Here is a 25,646-nt window from a genome sequence, read left to right on the forward strand (position 1 = left end):
GCGCTTGCCTTAAGGCGTCAGCACCAGAGGCTGCCCGATTGCGCCCTGCAAGCAACCAGTGTTGGCCCATCCTTTAAGAGATTCTGAGGCTGATTTCAATGTTATTTTTGCTGCTGATTTAAGGATTGCTCAACCTTCAGCCCACGTTTAGTTTCCTTGGCTATGCCCTTGACATCTTTTACAGCTTGTATTGGTGGGAGATGATGTGAGTTTATCAAGAGCAACGGGATATGAGGCATGTGGGCCATAAAAAACAGGTCTAGGATCATTTTTATAAGAAAGTCTCTTTAAGTAGGGAACTTTGGACAACCCTGCTGAGAGCGAAAGGATTACACAAAAGGTAGGGGTGTCAGTGGGTCAAGGGATAGCACATCTGACTGTGAATCAGTTTATTGTAAGTCCAAATCCTACCTGTTTCAACATGTTTCCAGGCTTTTTGTTTCATTTCTTAACTGAACTTAACTTCCTATGTACCTCAGCAAAACATGTACTAATATTGGAATGAAAATGGGAAAATTGAATTGGCCCCTGCTTCAAAGGATGACACGCACATTCGTAAAGCATTCACTATTTTTGGCACACGACAGGACAGAAACTTTCTTAATCTGCAAGTCTTTATTTTTTAATACATCTTTTTTAATGAAGATTGAAATTGTATGTTCATACATATTACACGACAACACAATACATTTTGCGCCAAATTCAACACTAATGCCTCGGGAGCCGTTTACTTGTGAGTCCTATTGACTGAATGAACAGCCCCACCACCTTCAATTTCTTGACTTGTACTTTTAGAAGTGGCACGCTGCTTTTGTTTTTTTATCCCATTCTACCAAACTCGGTATTATCACTTTTCCCCCTTGTTGTGCACTCCAGCGTAAACTGCTTTAAGGTGCTATTTGCAAACATCGCTCTGAACTACAGCTTTACTTGCTTCTAGGCCTTAATCTTTAATTGTGGCTGAGCAGTGTACTCCGGATTTGGCTGCTTTTAGTTGGTTGATTCTTTTTTGATTTCTGTAACTTTCAAACAGTCCCATTGTGAATTACCATTGTCGCAATGTGCTGCAGTGCAGGGAAACTTAAAAGTAATGGTAGGGAGAGGACGAGGGAGAGGGAGGGGGGTTGTGGGTGGTGGAAAGGAGGGAGGGAGGGAGGGAGAGAGGGAGGGAGGGAGGGAGGGAGGGAGGAGAGAGAGACAGAGAGAGAGAAAACAAAGAAAATATGGTATTCGGGGGCTATGTGTTTGCATGGAAAAGATTTTAGGCTTTTAATCAAGTGGAAAGGGGCTCTGTGGCTGGTATCTCAGCCTGTTGATGCTTTGTTGAGTTGCTTGGAACATGCAAGGAAGGAGACCTGAAGCACTCCCGACCAGGTTGCATGTCTCCAAGTTACTGAAATCCCACAGACCTCCTCCCTGTGCCACAAAGTTCTGGGCACTGAGCTCTGCAGTTGTTTCCCACAGGTCGCCAAGTGCCCCAGATTTACTTTCTCATAGTTGCTAGTTACTGCTACCCCACCTCGACCACTATATTTTCCCCAGATACTTGCTACTGTGGAGTAAGCAGGCCTAAGAGAGAGGGAGAGGGGGTGTGCCTATGCAAATCATCTGCCAGTATGCTTCCTGGGAGGTCATTCCATCTCACAAGCTGACACCTGGGCAGTGGCAGGTAATTTGGAGAACAGACATATTCGGACAGGCCACAGAGCAAAGGCTGGGCCGTTGATTGAGGATCCATTTAGCCATGTCTCCCTAAGTTACCGAGGTCCAGAAAAATTCCACCCTCAGCTCTTATAGAGAGGTCCTTGGCCGATCGTGGCCGATCAGGGCAGTGAAGGGTCAGGGGTGACTGCACACTGCCTCACTTTTTCACTGCTTTCTACAGCGGTAATGCCTTTGCAGAAGGGGCCTGTACAAGTGATGTTGTCCTGCGCTATGGGAAAGTGACATTTATCCACTGACATTAACCAAATTACTTGCGCTGTTCAACGCACATACATGCAGAGAAATAATTTTATATTTTTTGGGGAAGGTGTAGAGGGTTCTGCTGATGATTCTTTTAAGCTGTCTGCTACTCTTGCTTTTACATAGTCTTTCCTGCCCAGGAATGTTTTACGGCCTACTGTATGTCCCTCCCTTACAACGAAAAATCTGTTGAAAGCACAGAGGTACATAGGAATGGATCTGTTAAAAAATGAAACAGAAAGCCAGGAACATGTCGAAACTGGTAGTGTTTGGATTTAGCACATTTGACTGTGAGTCAGTTTATTGTATCAGTTGACCCACTGACCCCCTTACCTCCTGTGTAATACTTTTGCTCTCGGTAGGGTTGTCCAAAGTTCCCTTCTTAAGTGGCTTTCTTATAAAAAATACTAGACCTGCTTTTTGTGGCACACAAGCCTCATATCCCGTTGCAGTTGATAAACTCACATCATCTCCCACCAGTACAAGCTGTAAAGGAATTCCAGGGCTTATCCAAACAAACTAGACGTGGGTCAAGGTTGAGCAATCCTTAAATCAGCAGCAAAGTTAAAATTGAAATCAGCCTCAGAATCTTTTAAAGGACGGTCCAACATCTGTTGCTTACAGGGCTCAATCGGACACCCTCTGGTGCTGACGCCTTACCCACCTCCTGTTCTTGCCTTGTCCTTGATACAGCCATGGGCCCACATACACTCAGAGGTACAGAGTTTTTCTCATGTCTATGGGTCTATTGTGATGCTCTCAGGCTTGCATCACCCAGCCATTGTGATGGGGAGGGGGTGTCATTTTGCAAGCACCCTGGAGCATTAATCTTTCTATCTTTAAATATAATTGGCATTAAACTAAAACCCTTAAGGACCAGATCAATACAGCAGCAACGAATGCTTATTCATTGTTGTTTGCCTCTTCATTTCATACCACCCGATATCTAAATGGTGTTTGGACTTTCTGCCCTCTGACATAAGGACATTTGGAATGGCAAACCTTTGACCTGAGATCCTAATGAATGGTTTGATTGACTCTCCCTTTGCGCTTGCTTCTGCAACACATGTACTAATATTGGAATGATAATGGGAAAATTAAATTGGCCCCTGCTCTAAAGGATGACACGCACATTCGTAAAGCATTCACTATTTTTGGCACATGACAGGACAGAAACTTTCTTAATTTGCAAGTCTTTATTTTTTAATAGATCTTTTTTAATGAAGATTGAAATTGTATGTTCATTCATATTACACGACAACACAATACATTTTGCGCCAAATTCAACACTAATGCCTCAGGAGCCTTTTACTTGTGAATCCTCTTGACTGAATGAACAGCCACGTCCCCTTGAATTTCTTGACTTGTACTTTTAGAAGTGGCATGCTTCTTTTGTTTTTTTTATTCCATTCTACCAAACTCAGTATTATCACTTTCCCCCTTGTTCTGCACTCCAGCGTAAACTGCTTTGAGGTGATATTTGCAAAGATCGCTCTGAACTACAGCTTTACTTGCTTCTGGGCCTTAATCTTTAATTGGAGCTGAGCAGTGTACTCCGGACGTGGCTGCTTATAGTTGGTTGATTTCTTTTTTGATTTCTGTAACTTTCAAACAGTCCCATTGTGAAATACCATTGTCACAATGTGCTGCAGTGCATGAAAACTTAAAATTAATGGGAGGATTGAGGGAGAGGGAGAGGGGGGAAGAGAGAGGGCGGGAGGGTGGGAAGGAGTGAGGGAGGGAGGGAGGGAGGGAGGGAGGAGAGAGAGACAGAGAGAGAGAAAACAAAGAAAATATGGTATTCGGGGGCTATGTGTTTGCATGGAAAAGATTTTAGGCTTTTAATCAAGTGGAAAGGGGCTCTGTGGCTGGTATCTCAGCCTGTTGATGCTTTGTTGAGTTGCTTGGAACATGCAAGGAAGGAGACCTGAAGCACTCCCGACCAGGTTGCATGTCTCCAAGTTACTGAAATCCCACAGACCTCCTCCCTGTGCCACAAAGTTCTGGGCACTGAGCTCTGCAGTTGTTTCCCACAGGTCGCCAAGTGCCCCAGATTTACTTTCTCATAGTTGCTAGTTACTGCTACCCCACCTCGACCACTATATTTTCCCCAGATACTTGCTACTGTGGAGTAAGCAGGGCTAAGAGAGAGGGAGAGGGGGTGTGCCTATGCAAATCATCTGCCAGTATGCTTCCTGGGAGGTCATTCCATCTCACAAGCTGACACCTGGGCAGTGGCAGGTAATTTGGAGAACAGACATATTCGGACAGGCCACAGAGCAAAGGCTGGGCCGTTGATTGAGGATCCATTTAGCCATGTCTCCCTAAGTTACCGAGGTCCAGAAAAATTCCACCCTCAGCTCTTATAGAGAGGTCCTTGGCCGATCGTGGCCGATCAGGGCAGTGAAGGGTCAGGGGTGACTGCACACTGCCTCACTTTTTCACTGCTTTCTACAGCGGTAATGCCTTTGCAGAAGGGGCCTGTACAAGTGATGTTGTCCTGCGCTATGGGAAAGTGACATTTATCCACTGACATTAACCAAATTACTTGCGCTGTTCAACGCACATACATGCAGAGAAATAATTTTATATTTTTTGGGGAAGGTGTAGAGGGTTCTGCTGATGATTCTTTTAAGCTGTCTGCTACTCTTGCTTTTACATAGTCTTTCCTGCCCAGGAATGTTTTACGGCCTACTGTATGTCCCTCCCTTACAACGAAAAATCTGTTGAAAGCACAGAGGTACATAGGAATGGATCTGTTAAAAAATGAAACAGAAAGCCAGGAACATGTCGAAACTGGTAGTGTTTGGATTTAGCACATTTGACTGTGAGTCAGTTTATTGTATCAGTTGACCCACTGACCCCCTTACCTCCTGTGTAATACTTTTGCTCTCGGTAGGGTTGTCCAAAGTTCCCTTCTTAAGTGGCTTTCTTATAAAAAATACTAGACCTGCTTTTTGTGGCACACAAGCCTCATATCCCGTTGCAGTTGATAAACTCACATCATCTCCCACCAGTACAAGCTGTAAAGGAATTCCAGGGCTTATCCAAACAAACTAGACGTGGGTCAAGGTTGAGCAATCCTTAAATCAGCAGCAAAGTTAAAATTGAAATCAGCCTCAGAATCTTTTAAAGGACGGTCCAACATCTGTTGCTTACAGGGCTCAATCGGACACCCTCTGGTGCTGACGCCTTACCCACCTCCTGTTCTTGCCTTGTCCTTGATACAGCCATGGGCCCACATACACTCAGAGGTACAGAGTTTTTCTCATGTCTATGGGTCTATTGTGATGCTCTCAGGCTTGCATCACCCAGCCATTGTGATGGGGAGGGGGTGTCATTTTGCAAGCACCCTGGAGCATTAATCTTTCTATCTTTAAATATAATTGGCATTAAACTAAAACCCTTAAGGACCAGATCAATACAGCAGCAACGAATGCTTATTCATTGTTGTTTGCCTCTTCATTTCATACCACCCGATATCTAAATGGTGTTTGGACTTTCTGCCCTCTGACATAAGGACATTTGGAATGGCAAACCTTTGACCTGAGATCCTAATGAATGGTTTGATTGACTCTCCCTTTGCGCTTGCTTCTGCAACACATGTACTAATATTGGAATGATAATGGGAAAATTAAATTGGCCCCTGCTCTAAAGGATGACACGCACATTCGTAAAGCATTCACTATTTTTGGCACATGACAGGACAGAAACTTTCTTAATTTGCAAGTCTTTATTTTTTAATAGATCTTTTTTAATGAAGATTGAAATTGTATGTTCATTCATATTACACGACAACACAATACATTTTGCGCCAAATTCAACACTAATGCCTCAGGAGCCTTTTACTTGTGAATCCTCTTGACTGAATGAACAGCCACGTCCCCTTGAATTTCTTGACTTGTACTTTTAGAAGTGGCATGCTTCTTTTGTTTTTTTTATTCCATTCTACCAAACTCAGTATTATCACTTTCCCCCTTGTTCTGCACTCCAGCGTAAACTGCTTTGAGGTGATATTTGCAAAGATCGCTCTGAACTACAGCTTTACTTGCTTCTGGGCCTTAATCTTTAATTGGAGCTGAGCAGTGTACTCCGGACGTGGCTGCTTATAGTTGGTTGATTTCTTTTTTGATTTCTGTAACTTTCAAACAGTCCCATTGTGAAATACCATTGTCACAATGTGCTGCAGTGCATGAAAACTTAAAATTAATGGGAGGATTGAGGGAGAGGGAGAGGGGGGAAGAGAGAGGGCGGGAGGGTGGGAAGGAGTGAGGGAGGGAGGGAGGGAGGGAGGGAGGAGAGAGAGACAGAGAGAGAGAAAACAAAGAAAATATGGTATTCGGGGGCTATGTGTTTGCATGGAAAAGATTTTAGGCTTTTAATCAAGTGGAAAGGGGCTCTGTGGCTGGTATCTCAGCCTGTTGATGCTTTGTTGAGTTGCTTGGAACATGCAAGGAAGGAGACCTGAAGCACTCCCGACCAGGTTGCATGTCTCCAAGTTACTGAAATCCCACAGACCTCCTCCCTGTGCCACAAAGTTCTGGGCACTGAGCTCTGCAGTTGTTTCCCACAGGTCGCCAAGTGCCCCAGATTTACTTTCTCATAGTTGCTAGTTACTGCTACCCCACCTCGACCACTATATTTTCCCCAGATACTTGCTACTGTGGAGTAAGCAGGGCTAAGAGAGAGGGAGAGGGGGTGTGCCTATGCAAATCATCTGCCAGTATGCTTCCTGGGAGGTCATTCCATCTCACAAGCTGACACCTGGGCAGTGGCAGGTAATTTGGAGAACAGACATATTCGGACAGGCCACAGAGCAAAGGCTGGGCCGTTGATTGAGGATCCATTTAGCCATGTCTCCCTAAGTTACCGAGGTCCAGAAAAATTCCACCCTCAGCTCTTATAGAGAGGTCCTTGGCCGATCGTGGCCGATCAGGGCAGTGAAGGGTCAGGGGTGACTGCACACTGCCTCACTTTTTCACTGCTTTCTACAGCGGTAATGCCTTTGCAGAAGGGGCCTGTACAAGTGATGTTGTCCTGCGCTATGGGAAAGTGACATTTATCCACTGACATTAACCAAATTACTTGCGCTGTTCAACGCACATACATGCAGAGAAATAATTTTATATTTTTTGGGGAAGGTGTAGAGGGTTCTGCTGATGATTCTTTTAAGCTGTCTGCTACTCTTGTTTTTACATAGAGTCTTTCCTCCCCAGGAATGTTTTACGGCCTACTGTATGTCCCTCCCTTACAACGAAAAATCTGTTGAAAGCACAGAGGTACATAGGAATGGATCTGTTAAGAAATGAAACAAAAAGCCTGGAAAAATGTGGAAACGGGTAGGATTTGGACTTACAATTAACTAACAGTTAGATGTGCTATCCCTTGACCCACTGACCCCCTTTCCTTTTGTGTAATCCTTTTTTTCTCAGTAGGGTTTTCCAAAGTGGATTTCATATAAAAGATCCTAGACCTGCATTCTGTGGCACACATGCCTCATATCCCGTTGCCCTTGATAAACTCACTTCATCTCTCACCAATATAAGCTGTAAAAGATTTTCAGGGCTTAGCCAAGCAAACTAGACGCGGGTCGAAGGTTGAGCAATCCTTTAATCAGCAGCAAAGTTAACATTGAAATCAGCCTCAGAATCTCTTAAAGGATGGTCCAATATCTGTTGCTGGCAGCGCGCAATGGGGCAGCCTGGGTGCTGACACCTTAAGCCATCTCCTGTTCTTGCCTTGTCCTTGATCCAGCCATGGGCCCACATACACTCAGAGGTACAGAGTGTTTCTCATGTCTATGGGTCTTCTGTGATGCTCTTACGCTTGCATCACACAGCCATCGTGATGGGGAGGGGGTGTCGATTTGCAAGCACCCTTGAGCATGAATCTTTTTATCTTTAAATATAATTGGCATTAAACCAAACCCTTTAGGACCAGATCAATACAGCAGCAAAGAATGCTGATGAATTGCTGTTTGCCGCTTAATCCCATAACATCCGACTTCTAAATGGGGTTTGGTCAAATGTTTGCCATAACAAATGTCCTTATGTCAAAGAGCAGAAAGTCCAGAGGTCCTAATCAATGGTTTGGTTGGCTCTCCCTTTGCGCTTGCCTTAAGGCGTCAGCACCAGAGGCTGCCCGATTGCGCCCTGCAAGCAACCAGTGTTGGCCCATCCTTTAAGAGATTCTGAGGCTGATTTCAATGTTATTTTTGCTGCTGATTTAAGGATTGCTCAACCTTCAGCCCACGTTTAGTTTCCTTGGCTATGCCCTTGACATCTTTTACAGCTTGTATTGGTGGGAGATGATGTGAGTTTATCAAGAGCAACGGGATATGAGGCATGTGGGCCATAAAAAACAGGTCTAGGATCATTTTTATAAGAAAGTCTCTTTAAGTAGGGAACTTTGGACAACCCTGCTGAGAGCGAAAGGATTACACAAAAGGTAGGGGTGTCAGTGGGTCAAGGGATAGCACATCTGACTGTGAATCAGTTTATTGTAAGTCCAAATCCTACCTGTTTCAACATGTTTCCAGGCTTTTTGTTTCATTTCTTAACTGAACTTAACTTCCTATGTACCTCAGCAAAACATGTACTAATATTGGAATGAAAATGGGAAAATTGAATTGGCCCCTGCTTCAAAGGATGACACGCACATTCGTAAAGCATTCACTATTTTTGGCACACGACAGGACAGAAACTTTCTTAATCTGCAAGTCTTTATTTTTTAATACATCTTTTTTAATGAAGATTGAAATTGTATGTTCATACATATTACACGACAACACAATACATTTTGCGCCAAATTCAACACTAATGCCTCGGGAGCCGTTTACTTGTGAGTCCTATTGACTGAATGAACAGCCCCACCACCTTCAATTTCTTGACTTGTACTTTTAGAAGTGGCACGCTGCTTTTGTTTTTTTATCCCATTCTACCAAACTCGGTATTATCACTTTTCCCCCTTGTTGTGCACTCCAGCGTAAACTGCTTTAAGGTGCTATTTGCAAACATCGCTCTGAACTACAGCTTTACTTGCTTCTAGGCCTTAATCTTTAATTGTGGCTGAGCAGTGTACTCCGGATTTGGCTGCTTTTAGTTGGTTGATTCTTTTTTGATTTCTGTAACTTTCAAACAGTCCCATTGTGAATTACCATTGTCGCAATGTGCTGCAGTGCAGGGAAACTTAAAAGTAATGGTAGGGAGAGGACGAGGGAGAGGGAGGGGGGTTGTGGGTGGTGGAAAGGAGGGAGGGAGGGAGGGAGAGAGGGAGGGAGGGAGGGAGGGAGGGAGGAGAGAGAGACAGAGAGAGAGAAAACAAAGAAAATATGGTATTCGGGGGCTATGTGTTTGCATGGAAAAGATTTTAGGCTTTTAATCAAGTGGAAAGGGGCTCTGTGGCTGGTATCTCAGCCTGTTGATGCTTTGTTGAGTTGCTTGGAACATGCAAGGAAGGAGACCTGAAGCACTCCCGACCAGGTTGCATGTCTCCAAGTTACTGAAATCCCACAGACCTCCTCCCTGTGCCACAAAGTTCTGGGCACTGAGCTCTGCAGTTGTTTCCCACAGGTCGCCAAGTGCCCCAGATTTACTTTCTCATAGTTGCTAGTTACTGCTACCCCACCTCGACCACTATATTTTCCCCAGATACTTGCTACTGTGGAGTAAGCAGGCCTAAGAGAGAGGGAGAGGGGGTGTGCCTATGCAAATCATCTGCCAGTATGCTTCCTGGGAGGTCATTCCATCTCACAAGCTGACACCTGGGCAGTGGCAGGTAATTTGGAGAACAGACATATTCGGACAGGCCACAGAGCAAAGGCTGGGCCGTTGATTGAGGATCCATTTAGCCATGTCTCCCTAAGTTACCGAGGTCCAGAAAAATTCCACCCTCAGCTCTTATAGAGAGGTCCTTGGCCGATCGTGGCCGATCAGGGCAGTGAAGGGTCAGGGGTGACTGCACACTGCCTCACTTTTTCACTGCTTTCTACAGCGGTAATGCCTTTGCAGAAGGGGCCTGTACAAGTGATGTTGTCCTGCGCTATGGGAAAGTGACATTTATCCACTGACATTAACCAAATTACTTGCGCTGTTCAACGCACATACATGCAGAGAAATAATTTTATATTTTTTGGGGAAGGTGTAGAGGGTTCTGCTGATGATTCTTTTAAGCTGTCTGCTACTCTTGCTTTTACATAGTCTTTCCTGCCCAGGAATGTTTTACGGCCTACTGTATGTCCCTCCCTTACAACGAAAAATCTGTTGAAAGCACAGAGGTACATAGGAATGGATCTGTTAAAAAATGAAACAGAAAGCCAGGAACATGTCGAAACTGGTAGTGTTTGGATTTAGCACATTTGACTGTGAGTCAGTTTATTGTATCAGTTGACCCACTGACCCCCTTACCTCCTGTGTAATACTTTTGCTCTCGGTAGGGTTGTCCAAAGTTCCCTTCTTAAGTGGCTTTCTTATAAAAAATACTAGACCTGCTTTTTGTGGCACACAAGCCTCATATCCCGTTGCAGTTGATAAACTCACATCATCTCCCACCAGTACAAGCTGTAAAGGAATTCCAGGGCTTATCCAAACAAACTAGACGTGGGTCAAGGTTGAGCAATCCTTAAATCAGCAGCAAAGTTAAAATTGAAATCAGCCTCAGAATCTTTTAAAGGACGGTCCAACATCTGTTGCTTACAGGGCTCAATCGGACACCCTCTGGTGCTGACGCCTTACCCACCTCCTGTTCTTGCCTTGTCCTTGATACAGCCATGGGCCCACATACACTCAGAGGTACAGAGTTTTTCTCATGTCTATGGGTCTATTGTGATGCTCTCAGGCTTGCATCACCCAGCCATTGTGATGGGGAGGGGGTGTCATTTTGCAAGCACCCTGGAGCATTAATCTTTCTATCTTTAAATATAATTGGCATTAAACTAAAACCCTTAAGGACCAGATCAATACAGCAGCAACGAATGCTTATTCATTGTTGTTTGCCTCTTCATTTCATACCACCCGATATCTAAATGGTGTTTGGACTTTCTGCCCTCTGACATAAGGACATTTGGAATGGCAAACCTTTGACCTGAGATCCTAATGAATGGTTTGATTGACTCTCCCTTTGCGCTTGCTTCTGCAACACATGTACTAATATTGGAATGATAATGGGAAAATTAAATTGGCCCCTGCTCTAAAGGATGACACGCACATTCGTAAAGCATTCACTATTTTTGGCACATGACAGGACAGAAACTTTCTTAATTTGCAAGTCTTTATTTTTTAATAGATCTTTTTTAATGAAGATTGAAATTGTATGTTCATTCATATTACACGACAACACAATACATTTTGCGCCAAATTCAACACTAATGCCTCAGGAGCCTTTTACTTGTGAATCCTCTTGACTGAATGAACAGCCACGTCCCCTTGAATTTCTTGACTTGTACTTTTAGAAGTGGCATGCTTCTTTTGTTTTTTTTATTCCATTCTACCAAACTCAGTATTATCACTTTCCCCCTTGTTCTGCACTCCAGCGTAAACTGCTTTGAGGTGATATTTGCAAAGATCGCTCTGAACTACAGCTTTACTTGCTTCTGGGCCTTAATCTTTAATTGGAGCTGAGCAGTGTACTCCGGACGTGGCTGCTTATAGTTGGTTGATTTCTTTTTTGATTTCTGTAACTTTCAAACAGTCCCATTGTGAAATACCATTGTCACAATGTGCTGCAGTGCATGAAAACTTAAAATTAATGGGAGGATTGAGGGAGAGGGAGAGGGGGGAAGAGAGAGGGCGGGAGGGTGGGAAGGAGTGAGGGAGGGAGGGAGGGAGGGAGGGAGGAGAGAGAGACAGAGAGAGAGAAAACAAAGAAAATATGGTATTCGGGGGCTATGTGTTTGCATGGAAAAGATTTTAGGCTTTTAATCAAGTGGAAAGGGGCTCTGTGGCTGGTATCTCAGCCTGTTGATGCTTTGTTGAGTTGCTTGGAACATGCAAGGAAGGAGACCTGAAGCACTCCCGACCAGGTTGCATGTCTCCAAGTTACTGAAATCCCACAGACCTCCTCCCTGTGCCACAAAGTTCTGGGCACTGAGCTCTGCAGTTGTTTCCCACAGGTCGCCAAGTGCCCCAGATTTACTTTCTCATAGTTGCTAGTTACTGCTACCCCACCTCGACCACTATATTTTCCCCAGATACTTGCTACTGTGGAGTAAGCAGGGCTAAGAGAGAGGGAGAGGGGGTGTGCCTATGCAAATCATCTGCCAGTATGCTTCCTGGGAGGTCATTCCATCTCACAAGCTGACACCTGGGCAGTGGCAGGTAATTTGGAGAACAGACATATTCGGACAGGCCACAGAGCAAAGGCTGGGCCGTTGATTGAGGATCCATTTAGCCATGTCTCCCTAAGTTACCGAGGTCCAGAAAAATTCCACCCTCAGCTCTTATAGAGAGGTCCTTGGCCGATCGTGGCCGATCAGGGCAGTGAAGGGTCAGGGGTGACTGCACACTGCCTCACTTTTTCACTGCTTTCTACAGCGGTAATGCCTTTGCAGAAGGGGCCTGTACAAGTGATGTTGTCCTGCGCTATGGGAAAGTGACATTTATCCACTGACATTAACCAAATTACTTGCGCTGTTCAACGCACATACATGCAGAGAAATAATTTTATATTTTTTGGGGAAGGTGTAGAGGGTTCTGCTGATGATTCTTTTAAGCTGTCTGCTACTCTTGTTTTTACATAGAGTCTTTCCTCCCCAGGAATGTTTTACGGCCTACTGTATGTCCCTCCCTTACAACGAAAAATCTGTTGAAAGCACAGAGGTACATAGGAATGGATCTGTTAAGAAATGAAACAAAAAGCCTGGAAAAATGTGGAAACGGGTAGGATTTGGACTTACAATTAACTAACAGTTAGATGTGCTATCCCTTGACCCACTGACCCCCTTTCCTTTTGTGTAATCCTTTTTTTCTCAGTAGGGTTTTCCAAAGTGGATTTCATATAAAAGATCCTAGACCTGCATTCTGTGGCACACATGCCTCATATCCCGTTGCCCTTGATAAACTCACTTCATCTCTCACCAATATAAGCTGTAAAAGATTTTCAGGGCTTAGCCAAGCAAACTAGACGCGGGTCGAAGGTTGAGCAATCCTTTAATCAGCAGCAAAGTTAACATTGAAATCAGCCTCAGAATCTCTTAAAGGATGGTCCAATATCTGTTGCTGGCAGCGCGCAATGGGGCAGCCTGGGTGCTGACACCTTAAGCCATCTCCTGTTCTTGCCTTGTCCTTGATCCAGCCATGGGCCCACATACACTCAGAGGTACAGAGTGTTTCTCATGTCTATGGGTCTTCTGTGATGCTCTTACGCTTGCATCACACAGCCATCGTGATGGGGAGGGGGTGTCGATTTGCAAGCACCCTTGAGCATGAATCTTTTTATCTTTAAATATAATTGGCATTAAACCAAACCCTTTAGGACCAGATCAATACAGCAGCAAAGAATGCTGATGAATTGCTGTTTGCCGCTTAATCCCATAACATCCGACTTCTAAATGGGGTTTGGTCAAATGTTTGCCATAACAAATGTCCTTATGTCAAAGAGCAGAAAGTCCAGAGGTCCTAATCAATGGTTTGGTTGGCTCTCCCTTTGCGCTTGCCTTAAGGCGTCAGCACCAGAGGCTGCCCGATTGCGCCCTGCAAGCAACCAGTGTTGGCCCATCCTTTAAGAGATTCTGAGGCTGATTTCAATGTTATTTTTGCTGCTGATTTAAGGATTGCTCAACCTTCAGCCCACGTTTAGTTTCCTTGGCTATGCCCTTGACATCTTTTACAGCTTGTATTGGTGGGAGATGATGTGAGTTTATCAAGAGCAACGGGATATGAGGCATGTGGGCCATAAAAAACAGGTCTAGGATCATTTTTATAAGAAAGTCTCTTTAAGTAGGGAACTTTGGACAACCCTGCTGAGAGCGAAAGGATTACACAAAAGGTAGGGGTGTCAGTGGGTCAAGGGATAGCACATCTGACTGTGAATCAGTTTATTGTAAGTCCAAATCCTACCTGTTTCAACATGTTTCCAGGCTTTTTGTTTCATTTCTTAACTGAACTTAACTTCCTATGTACCTCAGCAAAACATGTACTAATATTGGAATGAAAATGGGAAAATTGAATTGGCCCCTGCTTCAAAGGATGACACGCACATTCGTAAAGCATTCACTATTTTTGGCACACGACAGGACAGAAACTTTCTTAATCTGCAAGTCTTTATTTTTTAATACATCTTTTTTAATGAAGATTGAAATTGTATGTTCATACATATTACACGACAACACAATACATTTTGCGCCAAATTCAACACTAATGCCTCGGGAGCCGTTTACTTGTGAGTCCTATTGACTGAATGAACAGCCCCACCACCTTCAATTTCTTGACTTGTACTTTTAGAAGTGGCACGCTGCTTTTGTTTTTTTATCCCATTCTACCAAACTCGGTATTATCACTTTTCCCCCTTGTTGTGCACTCCAGCGTAAACTGCTTTAAGGTGCTATTTGCAAACATCGCTCTGAACTACAGCTTTACTTGCTTCTAGGCCTTAATCTTTAATTGTGGCTGAGCAGTGTACTCCGGATTTGGCTGCTTTTAGTTGGTTGATTCTTTTTTGATTTCTGTAACTTTCAAACAGTCCCATTGTGAATTACCATTGTCGCAATGTGCTGCAGTGCAGGGAAACTTAAAAGTAATGGTAGGGAGAGGACGAGGGAGAGGGAGGGGGGTTGTGGGTGGTGGAAAGGAGGGAGGGAGGGAGGGAGAGAGGGAGGGAGGGAGGGAGGGAGGGAGGAGAGAGAGACAGAGAGAGAGAAAACAAAGAAAATATGGTATTCGGGGGCTATGTGTTTGCATGGAAAAGATTTTAGGCTTTTAATCAAGTGGAAAGGGGCTCTGTGGCTGGTATCTCAGCCTGTTGATGCTTTGTTGAGTTGCTTGGAACATGCAAGGAAGGAGACCTGAAGCACTCCCGACCAGGTTGCATGTCTCCAAGTTACTGAAATCCCACAGACCTCCTCCCTGTGCCACAAAGTTCTGGGCACTGAGCTCTGCAGTTGTTTCCCACAGGTCGCCAAGTGCCCCAGATTTACTTTCTCATAGTTGCTAGTTACTGCTACCCCACCTCGACCACTATATTTTCCCCAGATACTTGCTACTGTGGAGTAAGCAGGCCTAAGAGAGAGGGAGAGGGGGTGTGCCTATGCAAATCATCTGCCAGTATGCTTCCTGGGAGGTCATTCCATCTCACAAGCTGACACCTGGGCAGTGGCAGGTAATTTGGAGAACAGACATATTCGGACAGGCCACAGAGCAAAGGCTGGGCCGTTGATTGAGGATCCATTTAGCCATGTCTCCCTAAGTTACCGAGGTCCAGAAAAATTCCACCCTCAGCTCTTATAGAGAGGTCCTTGGCCGATCGTGGCCGATCAGGGCAGTGAAGGGTCAGGGGTGACTGCACACTGCCTCACTTTTTCACTGCTTTCTACAGCGGTAATGCCTTTGCAGAAGGGGCCTGTACAAGTGATGTTGTCCTGCGCTATGGGAAAGTGACATTTATCCACTGACATTAACCAAATTACTTGCGCTGTTCAACGCACATACATGCAGAGAAATAATTTTATATTTTTTGGGGAAGGTGTAGAGGGTTCTGCTGATGATTCTTTTAAGCTGTCTGCTACTCTTGCTTTTACATAGTCTTTCCTGCCCAGGAATGTTTTACGGCCTACTGTATGTCCCTCCCTTACAACGAAAAATCTGTTGAAAGCACAGAGGTACATAGGAATGGATCTGTTAAAAAATGAAACAGAAAGCCAGGAACATGTCGAAACTGGTAGTGTTTGGATTTAGCACATTTGACTGTGAGTCAGTTTATTGTATCAGTTGACCCACTGACCCCCTTACCTCCTGTGTAATACTTTTGCTCTCGGTAGGGTTGTCCAAAGTTCCCTTCTTAAGTGGCTTTCTTATAAAAAATACTAGACCTGCTTTTTGTGGCACACAAGCCTCATATCCCGTTGCAGTTGATAAACTCACATCATCTCCCACCAGTACAAGCTGTAAAGGAATTCCAGGGCTTATCCAAACAAACTAGACGTGGGTCAAGGTTGAGCAATCCTTAAATCAGCAGCAAAGTTAAAATTGAAATCAGCCTCAGAATCTTTTAAAGGACGGTCCAACATCTGTTGCTTACAGGGCTCAATCGGACACCCTCTGGTGCTGACGCCTTACCCACCTCCTGTTCTTGCCTTGTCCTTGATACAGCCATGGGCCCACATACACTCAGAGGTACAGAGTTTTTCTCATGTCTATGGGTCTATTGTGATGCTCTCAGGCTTGCATCACCCAGCCATTGTGATGGGGAGGGGGTGTCATTTTGCAAGCACCCTGGAGCATTAATCTTTCTATCTTTAAATATAATTGGCATTAAACTAAAACCCTTAAGGACCAGATCAATACAGCAGCAACGAATGCTTATTCATTGTTGTTTGCCTCTTCATTTCATACCACCCGATATCTAAATGGTGTTTGGACTTTCTGCCCTCTGACATAAGGACATTTGGAATGGCAAACCTTTGACCTGAGATCCTAATGAATGGTTTGATTGACTCTCCCTTTGCGCTTGCTTCTGCAACACATGTACTAATATTGGAATGATAATGGGAAAATTAAATTGGCCCCTGCTCTAAAGGATGACACGCACATTCGTAAAGCATTCACTATTTTTGGCACATGACAGGACAGAAACTTTCTTAATTTGCAAGTCTTTATTTTTTAATAGATCTTTTTTAATGAAGATTGAAATTGTATGTTCATTCATATTACACGACAACACAATACATTTTGCGCCAAATTCAACACTAATGCCTCAGGAGCCTTTTACTTGTGAATCCTCTTGACTGAATGAACAGCCACGTCCCCTTGAATTTCTTGACTTGTACTTTTAGAAGTGGCATGCTTCTTTTGTTTTTTTTATTCCATTCTACCAAACTCAGTATTATCACTTTCCCCCTTGTTCTGCACTCCAGCGTAAACTGCTTTGAGGTGATATTTGCAAAGATCGCTCTGAACTACAGCTTTACTTGCTTCTGGGCCTTAATCTTTAATTGGAGCTGAGCAGTGTACTCCGGACGTGGCTGCTTATAGTTGGTTGATTTCTTTTTTGATTTCTGTAACTTTCAAACAGTCCCATTGTGAAATACCATTGTCACAATGTGCTGCAGTGCATGAAAACTTAAAATTAATGGGAGGATTGAGGGAGAGGGAGAGGGGGGAAGAGAGAGGGCGGGAGGGTGGGAAGGAGTGAGGGAGGGAGGGAGGGAGGGAGGGAGGAGAGAGAGACAGAGAGAGAGAAAACAAAGAAAATATGGTATTCGGGGGCTATGTGTTTGCATGGAAAAGATTTTAGGCTTTTAATCAAGTGGAAAGGGGCTCTGTGGCTGGTATCTCAGCCTGTTGATGCTTTGTTGAGTTGCTTGGAACATGCAAGGAAGGAGACCTGAAGCACTCCCGACCAGGTTGCATGTCTCCAAGTTACTGAAATCCCACAGACCTCCTCCCTGTGCCACAAAGTTCTGGGCACTGAGCTCTGCAGTTGTTTCCCACAGGTCGCCAAGTGCCCCAGATTTACTTTCTCATAGTTGCTAGTTACTGCTACCCCACCTCGACCACTATATTTTCCCCAGATACTTGCTACTGTGGAGTAAGCAGGGCTAAGAGAGAGGGAGAGGGGGTGTGCCTATGCAAATCATCTGCCAGTATGCTTCCTGGGAGGTCATTCCATCTCACAAGCTGACACCTGGGCAGTGGCAGGTAATTTGGAGAACAGACATATTCGGACAGGCCACAGAGCAAAGGCTGGGCCGTTGATTGAGGATCCATTTAGCCATGTCTCCCTAAGTTACCGAGGTCCAGAAAAATTCCACCCTCAGCTCTTATAGAGAGGTCCTTGGCCGATCGTGGCCGATCAGGGCAGTGAAGGGTCAGGGGTGACTGCACACTGCCTCACTTTTTCACTGCTTTCTACAGCGGTAATGCCTTTGCAGAAGGGGCCTGTACAAGTGATGTTGTCCTGCGCTATGGGAAAGTGACATTTATCCACTGACATTAACCAAATTACTTGCGCTGTTCAACGCACATACATGCAGAGAAATAATTTTATATTTTTTGGGGAAGGTGTAGAGGGTTCTGCTGATGATTCTTTTAAGCTGTCTGCTACTCTTGCTTTTACATAGTCTTTCCTGCCCAGGAATGTTTTACGGCCTACTGTATGTCCCTCCCTTACAACGAAAAATCTGTTGAAAGCACAGAGGTACATAGGAATGGATCTGTTAAAAAATGAAACAGAAAGCCAGGAACATGTCGAAACTGGTAGTGTTTGGATTTAGCACATTTGACTGTGAGTCAGTTTATTGTATCAGTTGACCCACTGACCCCCTTACCTCCTGTGTAATACTTTTGCTCTCGGTAGGGTTGTCCAAAGTTCCCTTCTTAAGTGGCTTTCTTATAAAAAATACTAGACCTGCTTTTTGTGGCACACAAGCCTCATATCCCGTTGCAGTTGATAAACTCACATCATCTCCCACCAGTACAAGCTGTAAAGGAATTCCAGGGCTTATCCAAACAAACTAGACGTGGGTCAAGGTTGAGCAATCCTTAAATCAGCAGCAAAGTTAAAATTGAAATCAGCCTCAGAATCTTTTAAAGGACGGTCCAACATCTGTTGCTTACAGGGCTCAATCGGACACCCTCTGGTGCTGACGCCTTACCCACCTCCTGTTCTTGCCTTGTCCTTGATACAGCCATGGGCCCACATACACTCAGAGGTACAGAGTTTTTCTCATGTCTATGGGTCTATTGTGATGCTCTCAGGCTTGCATCACCCAGCCATTGTGATGGGGAGGGGGTGTCATTTTGCAAGCACCCTGGAGCATTAATCTTTCTATCTTTAAATATAATTGGCATTAAACTAAAACCCTTAAGGACCAGATCAATACAGCAGCAACGAATGCTTATTCATTGTTGTTTGCCTCTTCATTTCATACCACCCGATATCTAAATGGTGTTTGGACTTTCTGCCCTCTGACATAAGGACATTTGGAATGGCAAACCTTTGACCTGAGATCCTAATGAATGGTTTGATTGACTCTCCCTTTGCGCTTGCTTCTGCAACACATGTACTAATATTGGAATGATAATGGGAAAATTAAATTGGCCCCTGCTCTAAAGGATGACACGCACATTCGTAAAGCATTCACTATTTTTGGCACATGACAGGACAGAAACTTTCTTAATTTGCAAGTCTTTATTTTTTAATAGATCTTTTTTAATGAAGATTGAAATTGTATGTTCATTCATATTACACGACAACACAATACATTTTGCGCCAAATTCAACACTAATGCCTCAGGAGCCTTTTACTTGTGAATCCTCTTGACTGAATGAACAGCCACGTCCCCTTGAATTTCTTGACTTGTACTTTTAGAAGTGGCATGCTTCTTTTGTTTTTTTTATTCCATTCTACCAAACTCAGTATTATCACTTTCCCCCTTGTTCTGCACTCCAGCGTAAACTGCTTTGAGGTGATATTTGCAAAGATCGCTCTGAACTACAGCTTTACTTGCTTCTGGGCCTTAATCTTTAATTGGAGCTGAGCAGTGTACTCCGGACGTGGCTGCTTATAGTTGGTTGATTTCTTTTTTGATTTCTGTAACTTTCAAACAGTCCCATTGTGAAATACCATTGTCACAATGTGCTGCAGTGCATGAAAACTTAAAATTAATGGGAGGATTGAGGGAGAGGGAGAGGGGGGAAGAGAGAGGGCGGGAGGGTGGGAAGGAGTGAGGGAGGGAGGGAGGGAGGGAGGGAGGAGAGAGAGACAGAGAGAGAGAAAACAAAGAAAATATGGTATTCGGGGGCTATGTGTTTGCATGGAAAAGATTTTAGGCTTTTAATCAAGTGGAAAGGGGCTCTGTGGCTGGTATCTCAGCCTGTTGATGCTTTGTTGAGTTGCTTGGAACATGCAAGGAAGGAGACCTGAAGCACTCCCGACCAGGTTGCATGTCTCCAAGTTACTGAAATCCCACAGACCTCCTCCCTGTGCCACAAAGTTCTGGGCACTGAGCTCTGCAGTTGTTTCCCACAGGTCGCCAAGTGCCCCAGATTTACTTTCTCATAGTTGCTAGTTACTGCTACCCCACCTCGACCACTATATTTTCCCCAGATACTTGCTACTGTGGAGTAAGCAGGGCTAAGAGAGAGGGAGAGGGGGTGTGCCTATGCAAATCATCTGCCAGTATGCTTCCTGGGAGGTCATTCCATCTCACAAGCTGACACCTGGGCAGTGGCAGGTAATTTGGAGAACAGACATATTCGGACAGGCCACAGAGCAAAGGCTGGGCCGTTGATTGAGGATCCATTTAGCCATGTCTCCCTAAGTTACCGAGGTCCAGAAAAATTCCACCCTCAGCTCTTATAGAGAGGTCCTTGGCCGATCGTGGCCGATCAGGGCAGTGAAGGGTCAGGGGTGACTGCACACTGCCTCACTTTTTCACTGCTTTCTACAGCGGTAATGCCTTTGCAGAAGGGGCCTGTACAAGTGATGTTGTCCTGCGCTATGGGAAAGTGACATTTATCCACTGACATTAACCAAATTACTTGCGCTGTTCAACGCACATACATGCAGAGAAATAATTTTATATTTTTTGGGGAAGGTGTAGAGGGTTCTGCTGATGATTCTTTTAAGCTGTCTGCTACTCTTGTTTTTACATAGAGTCTTTCCTCCCCAGGAATGTTTTACGGCCTACTGTATGTCCCTCCCTTACAACGAAAAATCTGTTGAAAGCACAGAGGTACATAGGAATGGATCTGTTAAGAAATGAAACAAAAAGCCTGGAAAAATGTGGAAACGGGTAGGATTTGGACTTACAATTAACTAACAGTTAGATGTGCTATCCCTTGACCCACTGACCCCCTTTCCTTTTGTGTAATCCTTTTTTTCTCAGTAGGGTTTTCCAAAGTGGATTTCATATAAAAGATCCTAGACCTGCATTCTGTGGCACACATGCCTCATATCCCGTTGCCCTTGATAAACTCACTTCATCTCTCACCAATATAAGCTGTAAAAGATTTTCAGGGCTTAGCCAAGCAAACTAGACGCGGGTCGAAGGTTGAGCAATCCTTTAATCAGCAGCAAAGTTAACATTGAAATCAGCCTCAGAATCTCTTAAAGGATGGTCCAATATCTGTTGCTGGCAGCGCGCAATGGGGCAGCCTGGGTGCTGACACCTTAAGCCATCTCCTGTTCTTGCCTTGTCCTTGATCCAGCCATGGGCCCACATACACTCAGAGGTACAGAGTGTTTCTCATGTCTATGGGTCTTCTGTGATGCTCTTACGCTTGCATCACACAGCCATCGTGATGGGGAGGGGGTGTCGATTTGCAAGCACCCTTGAGCATGAATCTTTTTATCTTTAAATATAATTGGCATTAAACCAAACCCTTTAGGACCAGATCAATACAGCAGCAAAGAATGCTGATGAATTGCTGTTTGCCGCTTAATCCCATAACATCCGACTTCTAAATGGGGTTTGGTCAAATGTTTGCCATAACAAATGTCCTTATGTCAAAGAGCAGAAAGTCCAGAGGTCCTAATCAATGGTTTGGTTGGCTCTCCCTTTGCGCTTGCCTTAAGGCGTCAGCACCAGAGGCTGCCCGATTGCGCCCTGCAAGCAACCAGTGTTGGCCCATCCTTTAAGAGATTCTGAGGCTGATTTCAATGTTATTTTTGCTGCTGATTTAAGGATTGCTCAACCTTCAGCCCACGTTTAGTTTCCTTGGCTATGCCCTTGACATCTTTTACAGCTTGTATTGGTGGGAGATGATGTGAGTTTATCAAGAGCAACGGGATATGAGGCATGTGGGCCATAAAAAACAGGTCTAGGATCATTTTTATAAGAAAGTCTCTTTAAGTAGGGAACTTTGGACAACCCTGCTGAGAGCGAAAGGATTACACAAAAGGTAGGGGTGTCAGTGGGTCAAGGGATAGCACATCTGACTGTGAATCAGTTTATTGTAAGTCCAAATCCTACCTGTTTCAACATGTTTCCAGGCTTTTTGTTTCATTTCTTAACTGAACTTAACTTCCTATGTACCTCAGCAAAACATGTACTAATATTGGAATGAAAATGGGAAAATTGAATTGGCCCCTGCTTCAAAGGATGACACGCACATTCGTAAAGCATTCACTATTTTTGGCACACGACAGGACAGAAACTTTCTTAATCTGCAAGTCTTTATTTTTTAATACATCTTTTTTAATGAAGATTGAAATTGTATGTTCATACATATTACACGACAACACAATACATTTTGCGCCAAATTCAACACTAATGCCTCGGGAGCCGTTTACTTGTGAGTCCTATTGACTGAATGAACAGCCCCACCACCTTCAATTTCTTGACTTGTACTTTTAGAAGTGGCACGCTGCTTTTGTTTTTTTATCCCATTCTACCAAACTCGGTATTATCACTTTTCCCCCTTGTTGTGCACTCCAGCGTAAACTGCTTTAAGGTGCTATTTGCAAACATCGCTCTGAACTACAGCTTTACTTGCTTCTAGGCCTTAATCTTTAATTGTGGCTGAGCAGTGTACTCCGGATTTGGCTGCTTTTAGTTGGTTGATTCTTTTTTGATTTCTGTAACTTTCAAACAGTCCCATTGTGAATTACCATTGTCGCAATGTGCTGCAGTGCAGGGAAACTTAAAAGTAATGGTAGGGAGAGGACGAGGGAGAGGGAGGGGGGTTGTGGGTGGTGGAAAGGAGGGAGGGAGGGAGGGAGAGAGGGAGGGAGGGAGGGAGGGAGGGAGGAGAGAGAGACAGAGAGAGAGAAAACAAAGAAAATATGGTATTCGGGGGCTATGTGTTTGCATGGAAAAGATTTTAGGCTTTTAATCAAGTGGAAAGGGGCTCTGTGGCTGGTATCTCAGCCTGTTGATGCTTTGTTGAGTTGCTTGGAACATGCAAGGAAGGAGACCTGAAGCACTCCCGACCAGGTTGCATGTCTCCAAGTTACTGAAATCCCACAGACCTCCTCCCTGTGCCACAAAGTTCTGGGCACTGAGCTCTGCAGTTGTTTCCCACAGGTCGCCAAGTGCCCCAGATTTACTTTCTCATAGTTGCTAGTTACTGCTACCCCACCTCGACCACTATATTTTCCCCAGATACTTGCTACTGTGGAGTAAGCAGGCCTAAGAGAGAGGGAGAGGGGGTGTGCCTATGCAAATCATCTGCCAGTATGCTTCCTGGGAGGTCATTCCATCTCACAAGCTGACACCTGGGCAGTGGCAGGTAATTTGGAGAACAGACATATTCGGACAGGCCACAGAGCAAAGGCTGGGCCGTTGATTGAGGATCCATTTAGCCATGTCTCCCTAAGTTACCGAGGTCCAGAAAAATTCCACCCTCAGCTCTTATAGAGAGGTCCTTGGCCGATCGTGGCCGATCAGGGCAGTGAAGGGTCAGGGGTGACTGCACACTGCCTCACTTTTTCACTGCTTTCTACAGCGGTAATGCCTTTGCAGAAGGGGCCTGTACAAGTGATGTTGTCCTGCGCTATGGGAAAGTGACATTTATCCACTGACATTAACCAAATTACTTGCGCTGTTCAACGCACATACATGCAGAGAAATAATTTTATATTTTTTGGGGAAGGTGTAGAGGGTTCTGCTGATGATTCTTTTAAGCTGTCTGCTACTCTTGCTTTTACATAGTCTTTCCTGCCCAGGAATGTTTTACGGCCTACTGTATGTCCCTCCCTTACAACGAAAAATCTGTTGAAAGCACAGAGGTACATAGGAATGGATCTGTTAAAAAATGAAACAGAAAGCCAGGAACATGTCGAAACTGGTAGTGTTTGGATTTAGCACATTTGACTGTGAGTCAGTTTATTGTATCAGTTGACCCACTGACCCCCTTACCTCCTGTGTAATACTTTTGCTCTCGGTAGGGTTGTCCAAAGTTCCCTTCTTAAGTGGCTTTCTTATAAAAAATACTAGACCTGCTTTTTGTGGCACACAAGCCTCATATCCCGTTGCAGTTGATAAACTCACATCATCTCCCACCAGTACAAGCTGTAAAGGAATTCCAGGGCTTATCCAAACAAACTAGACGTGGGTCAAGGTTGAGCAATCCTTAAATCAGCAGCAAAGTTAAAATTGAAATCAGCCTCAGAATCTTTTAAAGGACGGTCCAACATCTGTTGCTTACAGGGCTCAATCGGACACCCTCTGGTGCTGACGCCTTACCCACCTCCTGTTCTTGCCTTGTCCTTGATACAGCCATGGGCCCACATACACTCAGAGGTACAGAGTTTTTCTCATGTCTATGGGTCTATTGTGATGCTCTCAGGCTTGCATCACCCAGCCATTGTGATGGGGAGGGGGTGTCATTTTGCAAGCACCCTGGAGCATTAATCTTTCTATCTTTAAATATAATTGGCATTAAACTAAAACCCTTAAGGACCAGATCAATACAGCAGCAACGAATGCTTATTCATTGTTGTTTGCCTCTTCATTTCATACCACCCGATATCTAAATGGTGTTTGGACTTTCTGCCCTCTGACATAAGGACATTTGGAATGGCAAACCTTTGACCTGAGATCCTAATGAATGGTTTGATTGACTCTCCCTTTGCGCTTGCTTCTGCAACACATGTACTAATATTGGAATGATAATGGGAAAATTAAATTGGCCCCTGCTCTAAAGGATGACACGCACATTCGTAAAGCATTCACTATTTTTGGCACATGACAGGACAGAAACTTTCTTAATTTGCAAGTCTTTATTTTTTAATAGATCTTTTTTAATGAAGATTGAAATTGTATGTTCATTCATATTACACGACAACACAATACATTTTGCGCCAAATTCAACACTAATGCCTCAGGAGCCTTTTACTTGTGAATCCTCTTGACTGAATGAACAGCCACGTCCCCTTGAATTTCTTGACTTGTACTTTTAGAAGTGGCATGCTTCTTTTGTTTTTTTTATTCCATTCTACCAAACTCAGTATTATCACTTTCCCCCTTGTTCTGCACTCCAGCGTAAACTGCTTTGAGGTGATATTTGCAAAGATCGCTCTGAACTACAGCTTTACTTGCTTCTGGGCCTTAATCTTTAATTGGAGCTGAGCAGTGTACTCCGGACGTGGCTGCTTATAGTTGGTTGATTTCTTTTTTGATTTCTGTAACTTTCAAACAGTCCCATTGTGAAATACCATTGTCACAATGTGCTGCAGTGCATGAAAACTTAAAATTAATGGGAGGATTGAGGGAGAGGGAGAGGGGGGAAGAGAGAGGGCAGGAGGGTGGGAAGGAGTGAGGGAGGGAGGGAGGGAGGGAGGGAGGAGAGAGAGACAGAGAGAGAGAAAACAAAGAAAATATGGTATTCGGGGGCTATGTGTTTGCATGGAAAAGATTTTAGGCTTTTAATCAAGTGGAAAGGGGCTCTGTGGCTGGTATCTCAGCCTGTTGATGCTTTGTTGAGTTGCTTGGAACATGCAAGGAAGGAGACCTGAAGCACTCCCGACCAGGTTGCATGTCTCCAAGTTACTGAAATCCCACAGACCTCCTCCCTGTGCCACAAAGT

At 44.4% G+C, this 25,646-nt stretch overlaps 6 non-coding genes across 6 annotated transcripts; all 6 read left to right on the plus strand.

Annotated features, from left to right (window-relative positions):
* Positions 1-3,014: 3,014 nt before the first annotated feature.
* Positions 3,015-3,121, plus strand: LOC138568653 (U6 spliceosomal RNA). The gene has a single exon (XR_011302971.1). It is a non-coding gene; the product is annotated as a U6 spliceosomal RNA (small nuclear RNA).
* A 2,430-nt stretch (positions 3,122-5,551) lies between these two features.
* On the plus strand, positions 5,552-5,658 carry LOC138568654 (U6 spliceosomal RNA). Its single transcript, XR_011302972.1, has one exon. It is a non-coding gene; the product is annotated as a U6 spliceosomal RNA (small nuclear RNA).
* Positions 5,659-11,086: 5,428 nt separating this feature from the next.
* LOC138567908 (U6 spliceosomal RNA) lies at positions 11,087-11,193 on the plus strand. Its single transcript, XR_011302286.1, has one exon. It is a non-coding gene; the product is annotated as a U6 spliceosomal RNA (small nuclear RNA).
* A 5,428-nt stretch (positions 11,194-16,621) lies between these two features.
* LOC138567909 (U6 spliceosomal RNA) lies at positions 16,622-16,728 on the plus strand. The gene has a single exon (XR_011302287.1). It is a non-coding gene; the product is annotated as a U6 spliceosomal RNA (small nuclear RNA).
* Positions 16,729-19,158: 2,430 nt separating this feature from the next.
* Positions 19,159-19,265, plus strand: LOC138567910 (U6 spliceosomal RNA). The gene has a single exon (XR_011302288.1). It is a non-coding gene; the product is annotated as a U6 spliceosomal RNA (small nuclear RNA).
* Positions 19,266-24,693: 5,428 nt separating this feature from the next.
* LOC138567911 (U6 spliceosomal RNA) lies at positions 24,694-24,800 on the plus strand. The gene has a single exon (XR_011302289.1). It is a non-coding gene; the product is annotated as a U6 spliceosomal RNA (small nuclear RNA).
* The last annotated feature ends 846 nt before the right edge of the window (positions 24,801-25,646 follow it).

The sequence above is a fragment of the Ambystoma mexicanum genome, chromosome 2p (assembly GCF_040938575.1).
Source record: "Ambystoma mexicanum isolate Mex_15411 chromosome 2p, UKY_AmexF1_1, whole genome shotgun sequence".
NCBI classification, from domain to species: domain Eukaryota; kingdom Metazoa; phylum Chordata; class Amphibia; order Caudata; family Ambystomatidae; genus Ambystoma; species Ambystoma mexicanum.